This window comes from Rattus norvegicus, chromosome 4, assembly GCF_021556685.1.
Source record: "Rattus norvegicus strain SHRSP/BbbUtx chromosome 4, alternate assembly SHRSP_T2T, whole genome shotgun sequence".
Classification (NCBI taxonomy): Eukaryota; Metazoa; Chordata; class Mammalia; order Rodentia; family Muridae; genus Rattus; species Rattus norvegicus.
Window position 1 is genome coordinate 151,248,866 of NC_141537.1, and position 14,020 is coordinate 151,262,885.

The 14,020-nt window shown below is 45.4% G+C and overlaps 1 protein-coding gene across 4 annotated transcripts in view; it reads right to left on the bottom strand.

Annotated features, from left to right (window-relative positions):
- Tmcc1 (transmembrane and coiled-coil domain family 1) overlaps positions 1-6,644 on the bottom strand; it is a 174,982-nt gene extending 168,338 nt beyond the window's left edge. For 2 of the 4 annotated variants that reach the window (XM_087657614.1, XM_087657608.1), the window contains exon 1: positions 6,381-6,644. The gene's annotated coding sequence lies outside the window, so the exon portion shown is untranslated. 4 annotated transcript variants of the gene reach the window in all.
- Positions 6,645-14,020: the final 7,376 nt, after the last annotated feature.

The window sequence follows — 14,020 nt, forward strand, 5'->3', positions numbered from 1 at the left end:
TCTCCTAGACAATCCTTGGTTCTGTTATTTTTCACAATACTTGCCAAATCAATATAAAACCCAGGTTCCATTCCTAGCACCCACATCATAGCTGAAAATCATCTCTAATGTCCCAGGTGAATCCAATACCTTCTTTGGACCACCATGGACACTGAAGACATGTGATATGTAGACAAATTGCCCATACACAAATAGATAGATAGATAGATAGATAGATAGATAGATAGATAGATAGATAGATATTCAGAGAGTGAGGGGGAGAATCTGGTAATGTATTAAGAGTTAGGGACACTGGGCCCTTCTGTTTGCTTTAACAGTCACAGGCAGTAATTATACAGAGAAATACTTAGTAATAACATGTTGTCAGAGACTTTGCTGCACCAACTCCTTTCTCCAGCATCTGAAAGAGTCTGGGAGCAACAACTTTCTAGGAGCTATAAGCACACTCAACACCAAGACTATGGCTTCTAATGAGCAACTAATTTATAGGACTGGACTAGAAGACCGACAGGCTGAGTCTTAGACATCTTACACCATAGGAGAATGAGAGATCAAACACATATACAACAGTGGGACATGCGAAGAAGCCAAGCAAGAGAGCTCCTGGAGCTAGAACAGTCTGACAAAGGTAAGTGAGATAGAACTTTTCACTCCTATGTGGCCTGGGCATAGTGACTTTTTCCCAGGCAGGTAATGCAAGTTAACATCAAAACTGATAAGCTACAGTCCTGACAGATGGTGAGAATAATATTCTAGGGGTCTGGAAAGATGACTAAGTGGTTAAGAGCACATTCAGCCTTTATAGAAGAATCACATCCAACCGTCTGTAATTCTAGCTTTAGAGAATCTGATGTCTACTTCTGGTCTCCACAGGCAAATGTAATCAAGTGCACATACCCTTACCCAAACCCAAACACATACAAATAATCTTTCTAAAAAATTACATTTAACCTCTGTGATCTTCCTCCCAAAGCTACATTACACACCTGTCTAACCATGACAGAAACAGATAAATCCTAGTTGAAAGGCATGCTACAAAAACATCTGAGCAGTCATTTTCCAAAGTTTAAAGAGTGTCTGGGAAACTGCCCCAAGTGAAAGAAAAGGGAAGATGGAAGAGCTGCTGGGTGTAATGAGGTATCCTTGGTGGGGTCCAGGGCCTGGGAAAGGGGCACTGGGAAAAGGGCTGGAAAGAGTGGATTTAGTAATAATCTATTAATATTGGTTTGTTAAGTGTAACAAAAGTACCACATTAATATAAGATGTTGATAAGAGGGAAAACAGTGTAAGAGAGACAAGAATTCTCTCTTTTTTTTAATTTTTTTAAGATTTATTTATTTGTAAGTACATTGTAGCTGTCTTCAGACCAGAAGAGGGCATCAGATCTCACTACAGATGGTTGTGAGCCACCATGTGGTTGCTGGGATTTGAACTCAGGACCTCTGGAAGAGCAGTCAGTGCTCTTAACCACTGAGCCATCTCTCCAGCCCGAGAGACAAGAATTCTTAGTCCTAGCTTCATAATACTTCTGGAAATCCAACAGCATCCTTAAAATAAGTTTAATTTAAAAATTAAAAAAAAAAAACACATTGTGATAGAATATATGTCTGTAATTTTACTCAATGGATCTGGGATGGATAGACAGACAAACAGACAGACACACGCACACACACACCCCAAAGGCTATATTACCTAGTAGTAGAGTATTTGCCATAGACAGACACACAGACACACCTCCCCCAATGGCTATAAATATTACCTAGTAGTAGAATGCTTACCATAGACAGACAGACAGACAGACAGACAGACACACACACACACACACACACACACACACACACCCAAAGTCTATAAACATTACCTAGTAGTAGAGTACTTGCCATAGACAGACACACACACCTCCCCCAAAGGTTATAAATATTACCTAGTAGTAGAGTGCTTGCCATAGACAGACAGACAGATAGACACACACACACACACACACACACACCCCAAAGTCTATAAATATTACCTAGTAGTAGAGTACTTGCCATAGACACACACACACACCCACACACACACACACCCCAAAGGCTATAAATGTTACCTAGTAGTAGACTGCTTGCCATAGACAGACAGACAGACAGACACCCACACACACACACCCCCACACCCAAAGGCTATAAATGTTGCCTGGTAGTAGACTGCTTGCCTAGGATAACCAAGGCTCTGGGTGCAATTCCCAGAGCCACAAAAGAAAAATGCCTAAAATATGATCTCTACCTTTATGAAGGTCTTTCTGTGAAGTAGTGATAGTGCACATGAAATAGTACAAAACACAAGGAAACATTAAAGGGCAAAGGTGACAGTGGAGAAACATAAAGTCTACACCTGTTCTCAGCCAAAAGTCTGAGAAGTGGTAGGATATAAAGGCCTGAGTTGTAAGAGAAGGCTTCAGGAAGGAGATCAAACTTGAGTTTGCATCATAACATATACTTCAGGATACCAAAGTAAAGAAGTGACATACAGGAACATATGTAAGAAGAATCCATATGGTAAAGGAACATGAAAAAGGCTACCAGAAATGGAAAAAGTAAAAACATTTCCCTTCGATAAAAAAACAAACAAAAAGTATCCCTAAAATGTAAAAAGTTGAATGGCAACACAATGGCAATGCTCAAATCCTTTAAGAGCCATGTGGCAAAATAATCATCATGCACCCACTTAACATACCAGCTGACTTCTGCTAAGATGTGACCAGTATTCAAGGGCAAAGAACATGACAGCTGTTCCCTAGAGCCATAACAGGAAATACCAATAGGGAAAGACAGGAAGCAGGTGGCAAGTTCTTCTCAACAACTTTTCACAGGACAGGGTACATATATTGGTTACTTTTTGTCCCATGCATGTCCTTAGCTACAAGTCACCTTAACATTCACAGTACGGCTATAAGCATTTATTCATGTGGTGGAGACTTAATTTAACAATAGAATTAAAGTCTGAATGGAGCTAACAACCCATAGGAATTCACCATCTCCCACACTCTGCTAGAGATTAGGTAACTATTTTTAAAAAGCAAAGGGTTTGGAGGCCTGCATATCTGCATAAAAATTCCTTTCTTCTGTTTCTTCCTCCAGTGAAGCTTGGTGTCTCCTGGTCTTTAACGCACATAAAACTCTAAATGATTATATATACAAAAAATGCACACTATTTTCTGAGTAGTTTAGAGGGTTGTCAAGCAGTCTGCAATTTACGTGAGTGATTTCTGTTCACACACCAATGCTAGAGCCTAAGCCCAGAATGAGATACAACCATGTGCAGGCTCCCTCCTAGGCAAAAAGATCAAATCTCACAGGATGAACATTCTAATAATTATATTTATAAACAGCATAGACTTACCTGGAAGTCATGAATTTTCTGCATTAAAGCTGTTTATATATAGGCTAGAAAACCACTCTGAACATTTAAAGAAAGTAACTAAGTGAGATTTAATTTTCTTTAAATTCTTAAGATTTTAAAATAGCTAGGCATGGTGGTGAATAGGCAGATAGATCTCTGAGATCTTTTAGGCCAGCCTGGTCTACATAGTTCCAGAACAGCCAGGGCTACACAGAAAAACCCTGTTTCAAAAAACAAACAAAAATATTCTATAAAAATATTTTTTTAAATATGATGGAGAATAGCAATAAGCTAGTTGAATGCAACAGGATGAAAAAAAGACCCAAAGGTTGGGCCAGTGAGATAGGTCAGTAGATAAAGGTACTTACTGGTAATCTTGATAAGAAAGAACCAACTCTCACAAGTTATCCTCTGACCTCTACACACATGCGATGATATACACAGAAGCATGCATGCATACATACATGCATACATACATACAGGCACAAGAGCAGAAATGGCATGGTGTGTGGGGAAGTTCTATATAAGGAACATGGTCATCTCTTCACACTGCCACCTGTCAGGAAAGCTCTTCCATTTTCAGGTCACTCAAGTTCTCCCTAGCCAGGCTTCTCTGAGCAACCCTCCACGAGTTACTCGTCATATTAGCTTTTTTTTCTATACAAATTCAGTTTCAGCTTGCCCCAGGTTTCTAAGTGGCTTGTAAACTAAGATTAATTTTACATATTTAAATTGTTGAAGGAGGAAAGAATGAGCATTTCATGACATGTGAAAACTGAGTGAAATTCAAGTTTCTGTGGCCAAGTTTAACTGGAAAATAAACATGCCAGTCCACTTTCTGTCTGTCGCTGCACACACTGAAACATAACTGCGTGGCTATAACAGAGGCTGTGTGCCTCAAAGTCTAAAATGTTTACTTTCCTCTTCACAAGCAAACAGCAATGAGCCCAGAGAGCTTACTGCCCTGTCTTACAATCCCTGAATGGTGGTGTCTGCTTATTTGTCATTATTCCTGAGCTCCACACCCAGAATGCAGCTTACTGAGGCAAAAGCCTTGTTTTGTTCCTTTATTATAATCTAGAAAGAACTCTGGGCCAAAGTAAAGGCTCTGGTGAATAAATGAATGGTCCATAAATGTCACTGACTTTATGCTTTCTCCTATAGAAAAAGGGGTCTTATTCTAGTAGAGATAAACCAAATAGTTCAAATTATTGGTGTTCACCAACTAGTGAAGAGACTGAAACTCCAGCATTTTTATGTTCATGAAAGACTCAACCGAGAGGTGACATAACACTGTCAGCTGTCTGTGCTTCTGTTTATCTTAAGATGCAAACACTCTGAGAAATCTCATTTCCGTACAGAGTACACAGCACAGACACCATGTCAGATCTTTAATGAACATCCACAATTACAAGAGATCTAGATCATGTGCTAATGAATTTTTAATATCTAGAATTTTCCTGTGGGGCTCATCAACTATCTAGTCTGTAAGCAGATGAAAATTCTTTAGAAATTAAAAGGTTACCACCCACAAACCAGCAGCAGCTTTTTAATCTTTCTCTACTAGCCTGAGTGGGTGTGTGAGTTCAAAACACACCAACCAACTCTGTTGGTGGAGGGCTAGGTACTGTTCAGTTAAAATCCCACCTCTAAGTATCTCTGTTACATGACACTGGTAATACTACCACCCACTCAATTTCAGTCTCAATCTTCTAATCTGTAAATGAAGGTGGAGGGGATAAGACCCCACCTCTTGGAGGAATTTTACATAAATGAAGGTGGGGGGGGATAAGACCCCACCACATAAATAAAGATGGAGGGGATAAGACCCCACCTCTTGGAGGAAATTTAAATCACTAACATTTCCATTAAAGTTCTTTTCCTCCAAGCTTTGTGACAATTTCTATATGCAAATTCTATATACTCAAAGACAAAGGTTTAGTTGAATTTCTAAAATTTAAGATACTGGATAGAGACAGGAACAAATCAAACTTGTGCTTTATTTTAAAGTTGTTACCTGCTTTTTCAGTCTTGGGGTTTTTATTGTGTTTGCTTTTCTTTCTGTTTTTTTTTTTTTTCTTAAAAGAAAAGCCAATTTAGGAATTCCAGCCCTTCACAGGGACGCATGTGCACATGGATCTTTTGACAACTATGTCAGGCTTACAACAACCATTTTAAATGGGGTACACGTTTTTTTTTTTTTTTTTTTTTTTTCTACAACCTAAGCCTGGACATTGGTTACCATCTACCAAGACTAAGGTAAAACGTGACACCAAAGCAAAAAACAATACTCTCCAACAGCTTAGGTGGGCTACCCCCACCTCGCCCCGAAGCCCAGCAGCAGATCCACTAGGGGAATCTCCATCAACATTGTCCAGGGATGGTGTGGGACAGACACTGAACCACTAGACCAACACCATCCATACTTTGGCTGAGGCTGAAATCTCAGGTTTTGTAGCGAAATGCATCTCACTGCAGCCCCCACCGCTCTCCACGAAAAGGGTTAATAAAGGGCACCCTAGGACCAAGACTGGCCCACCTAGACTCCCACCTCACCTATTCTCCGCAGGACCGTGGGCTTCCTCCTCCAAGTTAAACCACGAGTTCAAAATCAAAACAAAAGGTGCAAGACTGGTTTCAGGTGGCAAGGGCTGACTTTTGGTGGCCAACTTATGGGGACCGCAGGGCCGGACGAGCGAGGGCTCTAAGAAATCGGTAGCCGGGAGGCCTTGGGCCTTGGGCGCGAGTCCTCACACGCCCCTCGCTCAGCTCGGCCCAGAGGGGAGTCGGGAAAGTGCCCGGGCGGGGGCGGAGGAGGGGGTTGTCCCAATGACAGGCAGAAAGCCCGGAGACGCAGGGTCCAGCCGGAGACCCGGAGCTTCGGCGACACCAGAGCAGCCAAAGGTCCGAGCCGCGCCAGGCCTCGAGGAGGCCCGGTCGCCGCAACGGGCCACGCTAGAGAGACCGCCCGTCCCCACCCACGGCCTGGGCCAGTCACTCACCGGTGGAGAGACGACGGACAGCCGGCGTCTCCGCCAGCGCCGTGGCTCGGTCTCCAGCGCCGGCTCCTGCAGCTGCGGCCGCCGCGCCCGGTCCATCCCCACCCCGACCACCCCCCCCTCCCGGCCCGCCCCCCCGCGCCGCCTCAGCCGCCACCGCCTCCGCCGCCGCTGCCACGGCCCCGGCGCGCGAACGCGAAACAGCGCGAGGGAACGACAGCGAGAACGGGAGCGCGCGCCCAGTCGCCACAGCCGCCCACAACCTCCACCTCCTGCTGACAGCGCATGCGCAAGGCGGTGCCGAGCGGGAACGCGCACGCCGTGGGGGCGTGACCTGACCCAGAGGTGTAGCCACGCCTCAGGCCTGCCAACCCACGCGGGCGCAGGTCCAGTAAGCTGAGGCGCTGCAGGTGGTGCGGCGTCCTCCACGTGAGTTCTTCCTATCCCTTACTGCAGTTCGGAAGCTGAAGCACTTCAGCATCTCGCCTCTTCGTCTCTCGGCTTGTGGTTCCTTAGCTTCTCTTATCCTTAGCCTCTCAACCCCTCGGACTGTGGGCTCTTCAGCCTCTGGGAGCCACGTATCCTCAGCCCCTCTCTGGTTTTCGGGTCCCTGAGAGCCTCAGCAACTCAGACCAGCTGCCCTACGATACAGGCCAAGGCTAATTTCTGAGTCCCACTCCCCGAGTTGCACAATATTCTCTCTGCCTTGATTCTCAGGGCCTTCCACGTAGCGGACTGGCTTTACGTCAGAAATCACCAATGAAGAAACCCCTAGTAGCTCCCAGCCCATCCCTTTAATTATCGGGATGTCTCTTAACTCAGTCGACCGTCACTCAGATGGGTAAGCTTCTTCCCGTGTTGGAGGATCTGTGAGTCCAAGACCGGAATAAACAGTCTTTGGCCTCGTGATGTAGTTGGGGATGATGGAGCTACAGTCCAACTTAACAACCCTTCAGGTGGAAAAAGTGCACTTCAGGTGGGTGAGGACATGGCATGGCCAGAAGGGGAGCTAAGGCCCCACTGGACAGGGTGCAGTCTCGATGTAGACTGCAAGTGAAAGTAGGTAGGAAAGCAGGGGTAGGAACAGGTTTGGGACTTCTGAGAGTTTCAGGAAGCCTTTGAGGTTTTCTTCAGCTGCGGTTGCAGGCTAGGAACTTGATTATTATGACTGATTTTAAATTAGTACGCAGGCATGTGAAAAGTGGCCTGGATGAGGGAGGTCAGTCAGGAAGCAACTGGCAAGATAGTTAAGGCAAAGAGGGAGTGTGGTCATAGAGAAAAACATTGGGGGGGGGGTGTAAAATGGATACGTTTTGATGGCTTGAAGGAAGAGTGAAGGAGAAGGAGGTGGCAGAGTTGACTCAGATTTGAGGGTGGCAAGGATGAGCTTGCATATGTAAAAGGCAGCATAAATGAAGCCTCTAAGGAGAGTGATCAGGAAATGAAGGATAAGCACGTATGCCATTGTAAAAGAGCAAACTAAATGTTTAAAAATGAGTGATAAACCTAAAGATGAAACCGACAAGAAAGAAGAGAATTGTAGAAAAGTCTTTGTATCCGTGAGTTAGGCAAAGATTTCTTTTAAAGGCGTGAACCATAAATGACATTATTTGGTAAGTTAAATTTTTATGAAAATTTATGTTGTTTATAAACATTGGAGTAGTTAAAAAAAAGCAAAGTATTGATGAGAAATGAACTCAGAAAGTAGAATATATCCAATGAAAGTCTTGTCCCCAGGATATGTAAGACCTTTTCTTTCAGTGCTAAAGATTGAACCAACCTACTAAGTTAAGTGCTAAACTACAGTTACCTCACCTGCCCTAAATAATAAAACAACCAACCCGTAAAACAGTAGACAAAAAGCTTAGGTAAGTACTTCACAAGATGTAAAAATGGCTGTTAAACAACAAAAAGGTAACATTTTACATGTCTAGAGATTTGCTGTTTCAAACCACAAGATACACACTGTCATTTGAGTAGCTACATTTAAAAAATGGTGACTACCTGTTACACTCCTCTCCTCAGCCATACTTAATTTTAAAAAACAAAATTATAAAAAAGAAAAGAAATAAAAAGCTAAATGTCTTAGCGTTCTGTTGCTGTGACGAGACACCATGACCAAGACAACTTTAAGGAAAGGAAATATATAATTTAGGTTTGCTTACTTTTTTCCAGGTTTAATACACTATCAGCAAGGCAGGTAGCAGGCAGACATGGTACTGGAGAAGTAGCCTAGAATTCTACATCTGGATCTACAAACAGCAGAAGGATATAGTGACTAGGCCTGACTTGGGCCCTTAAAGAAAAGTCAAAGCATGTCGGGAGAGAGACACACTTCCTTCAACAAGGCCACTCCTATTTCAACAAAGACATACCTCCTAATCCTTCCCAAGTAGTGCTACTAACCATTATACATGAGTGTTTGGGAGCCATTCTCACTTAACCCACCACAGCAAGTCATGCTTCCACTTAACATGATATAATGGGAAAAAACCAAAAACTAAAACCACAAAACACCAATGCTTTCCTCAGAAGAGAATGCAGAGTCCTTAGATCATCTTCTCCCCCAGCCTTTGATAACTGCAAGATGAAAGCATTAATATACTATGGTACAAAGTTAACTTAGGTATATGTCTCCACTGAACCATAGCAATTTCATTTTCCCCTAAACAATAAGGACTAGTCATTACAGCCTCTACAGGACTTTTTTTTTTTTTTTTTTTTTTTTTTTGCCTATTGAGATGGCAAAAGTGACCCAGTGTGACCCTGGGACAGAAGAGCTGGCCATTGCTCCTTCTTGATGAAATCAGTAGTCAAGGGACTCTTCTTGTTCTGCCAGCTACCTTTATCCGTCAGTCCCAACCCTGAAGCAGTTGTATATCTTCGTCTGTTCCTGTGTATGATTCAGAACTACTGTACTAGGAATTAGACCTAGACTGATTGTTGCCTTTCACAGTTCACAGGAAATACAGGCTGCTAGAGACAAGGCATAGGAGCCACTTCCTTGTGCAACTTAGATCTTCAAAGTCCATTTGTGCTATTATGCGTTTACAGTTTTATCTCTGGATTGGCTTAACACTGACTTTAAACTCGGGGAACATTGTAATTAGCTGTTCTGTGAGTCAGTATTCAGTGTCTGACAATGCTCATCAAGCTTGAGGTATCTCTCAAGAGGAGAGTGTTTATCCACAGAGGAAGAAAGGACTTTTTCCCAAATTCAAAGAATCTGCACAGCAGATTCCCTCATGGGCCTGCCAATGGCTCTAAACACTTCCATCAGCTCAAAGAAGTTCAGGGCCATTCGCTCAAGACCTCCTTCTGACAGTATTTAATTAGGAATATTCAATGGCTTATCATGCCTTAGACTACCACTTTCCCTAATCCTCTTTGTACCTACCGGGGAAACAGGGTTATTAGCATCTTTAGTATTATCAGAGACTTCTCACTATGTACCCCTGACTGTTCTGGAGCGCGTAGAGATCCACCTGCCTCCTCTGCCTCTGCCTCTGCCTCTGCCTCTGCCTCTGCCTCTGCCTCTGCCTCTGCCTCTGCCTCTGCCTCTGCCTCTGCCTCTGCCTCTGCCTCTGCCTCTGCCTCTGCCTCTGCCTCTGCCTCTGCCTCTGCCTCTGCCTCTGCCTCTGCCTCTGCCTCTGCCTCTGCCTCTGCCTCTGCCTCTGCCTCTGCCTCTGCCTCTGCCTCTGCCTCTGCCTCTGCCTCTGCCTCTGCCTCTGCCTCTGCCTCTGCCTCTGCCTCTGCCTCTGCCTCTGCCTCTGCCTCTGCCTCTGCCTCTGCCTCTGCCTCTGCCTCTGCCTCTGCCTCTGCCTCTGCCTCTGCCTCTGCCTCTGCCTCTGCCTCTGCCTCTGCCTCTGCCTCTGCCTCTGCCTCTGCCTCTGCCTCTGCCTCTGCCTCTGCCTCTGCCTCTGCCTCTGCCTCTGCCTCTGCCTCTGCCTCTGCCTCTGCCTCTGCCTCTGCCTCTGCCTCTGCCTCTGCCTCTGCCTCTGCCTCTGCCTCTGCCTCTGCCTCTGCCTCTGCCTCTGCCTCTGCCTCTGCCTCTGCCTCTGCCTCTGCCTCTGCCTCTGCCTCTGCCTCTGCCTCTGCCTCTGCCTCTGCCTCTGCCTCTGCCTCTGCCTCTGCCTCTGCCTCTGCCTCTGCCTCTGCCTCTGCCTCTGCCTCTGCCTCTGCCTCTGCCTCTGCCTCTGCCTCTGCCTCTGCCTCTGCCTCTGCCTCTGCCTCTGCCTCTGCCTCTGCCTCTGCCTCTGCCTCTGCCTCTGCCTCTGCCTCTGCCTCTGCCTCTGCCTCTGCCTCTGCCTCTGCCTCTGCCTCTGCCTCTGCCTCTGCCTCTGCCTCTGCCTCTGCCTCTGCCTCTGCCTCTGCCTCTGCCTCTGCCTCTGCCTCTGCCTCTGCCTCTGCCTCTGCCTCTGCCTCTGCCTCTGCCTCTGCCTCTGCCTCTGCCTCTGCCTCTGCCTCTGCCTCTGCCTCTGCCTCTGCCTCTGCCTCTGCCTCTGCCTCTGCCTCTGCCTCTGCCTCTGCCTCTGCCTCTGCCTCTGCCTCTGCCTCTGCCTCTGCCTCTGCCTCTGCCTCTGCCTCTGCCTCTGCCTCTGCCTCTGCCTCTGCCTCTGCCTCTGCCTCTGCCTCTGCCTCTGCCTCTGCCTCTGCCTCTGCCTCTGCCTCTGCCTCTGCCTCTGCCTCTGCCTCTGCCTCTGCCTCTGCCTCTGCCTCTGCCTCTGCCTCTGCCTCTGCCTCTGCCTCTGCCTCTGCCTCTGCCTCTGCCTCTGCCTCTGCCTCTGCCTCTGCCTCTGCCTCTGCCTCTGCCTCTGCCTCTGCCTCTGCCTCTGCCTCTGCCTCTGCCTCTGCCTCTGCCTCTTGAAAGTGCTGAGGTCAAAGTCATGCACCATCACACCCAACCCTCATACCAATTTATAAAGCTCTTTTTTTTTTAAAGATTTATTTTATGTATATGAGTACACTGTAACTATGTTCAGACACACCAGAAGAGGGCATCAGATCCCATTACAGATGGTTGTGAGCCACCATGTGGTTGCTGGGAATTGAACTCAGGACCTCTGGAAGAGCAGCCAGTGCTCTTAACCACTGAGCCATCCCTCCAGCCCTATAAAGCTCTTAAGATTGTGTTTGATAAGTTATTTCTTCACCAGTGAAATGAGCCAATTCAAGCCAGATTATAGTATATTAAATGCAAGTTTATTGGGAAGCTGCTCTCTGGTGAGTTCACTGGCCCCAAGGACTTGAGGCCAGGGGAGTTGCCATGGGGAGGGAGAGAGGGGAAGAGAAAGAGAGAAAGAACACAGAGATAAGAGGAGGAGAGAAGACCAAAATGTCTGGACTTTATAGGGAGGAGCCTCTGCACAAATGCAGCCCAGCCCCTGGGCTGTAAAGTTCAGGGCTGGGGTGTGGTATACCAAGTAGGGACTGAGAGAGAACCTGGAGGCCAGGTCTGCTTGGTATGTAAAATATGCACCTCAGTACCTTTAGGGGCAGGGGTCTGAAACCAAACAGTATTCCTGGGCCAGAGAAGGTAAAGGTGCTTGCCTCACAAGCCTGACAACCTGAGTTCTATCTCCAGATGCCTCAGTGGAAGGAGGAAACAGCTCGTAAAAGTTGTCCTCTGACCTCTACATATGCATCATGGTACTGATGACCCTTCTACCGTGATAACCAATAAGTACAGATTTTTTAAATATGTATCTTTTTCTATTTTCCTTGGTCAGGATGGAACTCAGTAGTAGAGTACTTGCCTAAACAGGCATAAGGCCTTGGGTTTCATCCCAAACACTGAAAAGGGAAAAAAAAAAGATTTTAAAATAATTTGGAGAGCTAGAGAGATGGCCCAGTGATTAAGAGCACTGACTGCTCTTCCAGAGGTCCTGAGTTCAATTCCCAGCAACCACATGGTGGCTCACATCCATCTGTAATGGGATCTGATGCCCTCTTCTGGTATGTCTGAAGATAGCTACAGTGTATGTATATATAATAAATAAATAAATCTTTAAAAAATAACTTGGAAAGCCAGATGTTAATTTCAGTCTCTCCAACATGGAAAATACTAGAAAAAGATTTCAATTCACTCTTTGTGTAACAACAGTAACAAACCCTAAACTTAAACTTTTCTTATCCTACATTGTACATCACTGTCTGTCAGTCTGTCTCTCTCTCTCCGTATTGCACTCCCTCTCTCCACCCTCTGCGTGTGTGTGTGTGTTCTGTTCTCTCTCTCCTCTCTCTCTCTCTCTCTCTCTCTCTCTCTCTCTCTCTCTCTCTCTCTCTCTGTGTGTGTGTGTGTGTGTGTGTGTGTGTGTTTTATAATCAGATGGAACCCAGGACATCCTGCATTCTAAGGACCCAGACTACCAGTTAAATCCTTAGTGCCTACAAAGTCAGTATACAAATAAAAACAGACAGGGGCTGGGATATAGCTTCATGGTAGAATTCCCTATCCCTAGGACCCCTTTAAACACACCATGGATGCCTTTAATTCTTGAAGAAAGTAACTTTTTCAGTTTCTGTCTAGAACTTCACTATTCACAGTGTGGTCCCTGGACCTACAACAGAATATCACCTGAAAGTAGGTAGAAGTGAAGCATCCCAGCTCCATTTTAACAGAACCTCACAAGCATTTCACATGTGCAGTACAATTCAGAAAGCACCATTAGCTTGGGTTGGTGGCATGTGTCTTTAATCCCAGCATTAAGAAGGCAGAAGCAAGCAGATAACGGAATTTGAGGCCAGCCTAGTTTACTAGTGAGATCTTGTCTTAAAAAAATAAAAGTATAGCCAAGTACAGATGGTTGTGAGTTGTCATATGGGTGCTAGAAATTGAAACTGGGTCCTCCTGCAAGGTCACCCAGTGCTTTTAATCACTGAGCCATCTCCCCAGCCTCATTTATTTGTGTGTGTGTTTGTGTATGTGTGACTGAGCTGTCCAACATGGGTACTGGGAACTGAACTTGTGTAATCTGGAAAAGCAGCAAACACTCTAATTTCAGAGCCATTCATTTTTCTAGCCCCTATCCTGGTTGGCTTTAATTATAAACTTGACACAATCTAACCTGGAAAGAAAAGTCCAATTGGGAGATTTCTAGATCAGGTTGGTCACCTGTGAGAGGTTTTCTTAATTGCCTGAATTACGTGATAAAACTCACACTGAAAATGGGCAGCACTTTTTATGAGCTGATCTTTATACATGCTAGCAAAGCACTAGAAACATGCATGCATTCATTGTCCCTCTACTTCTGATTGTGAATGTGACCAGCTATCTGAAACTCATGCCACTATGACATCCCCTCGGTGGCTGGCTGTAACCTAGAACTGTGAGCTAAATTGCTAGATTTTATTACTGCAACTAGAACACATGAATGTTTTGTTTTTCCAGACCTCCTGTGTTTGTCAGTATGTACTTTGCTTGCCAGTGTGAGTAACCAGGTAAGAATGTAGCTTCACAATTAAATTGAGTAGAAACTGTTTAAGATCTAGAAAAGCCAAAAGAAGCCTGGCCTATACAGTAGTCATGGTACACAGGAACAGGGAAGAATTGAAGCTCTCCAGAAAAAAATGCACTTGGATAAGCCAGGTAAGGTGTTTCTCACCTGTGATCCCAGCACTGAGAAGACAGAAGCAGGAGAATT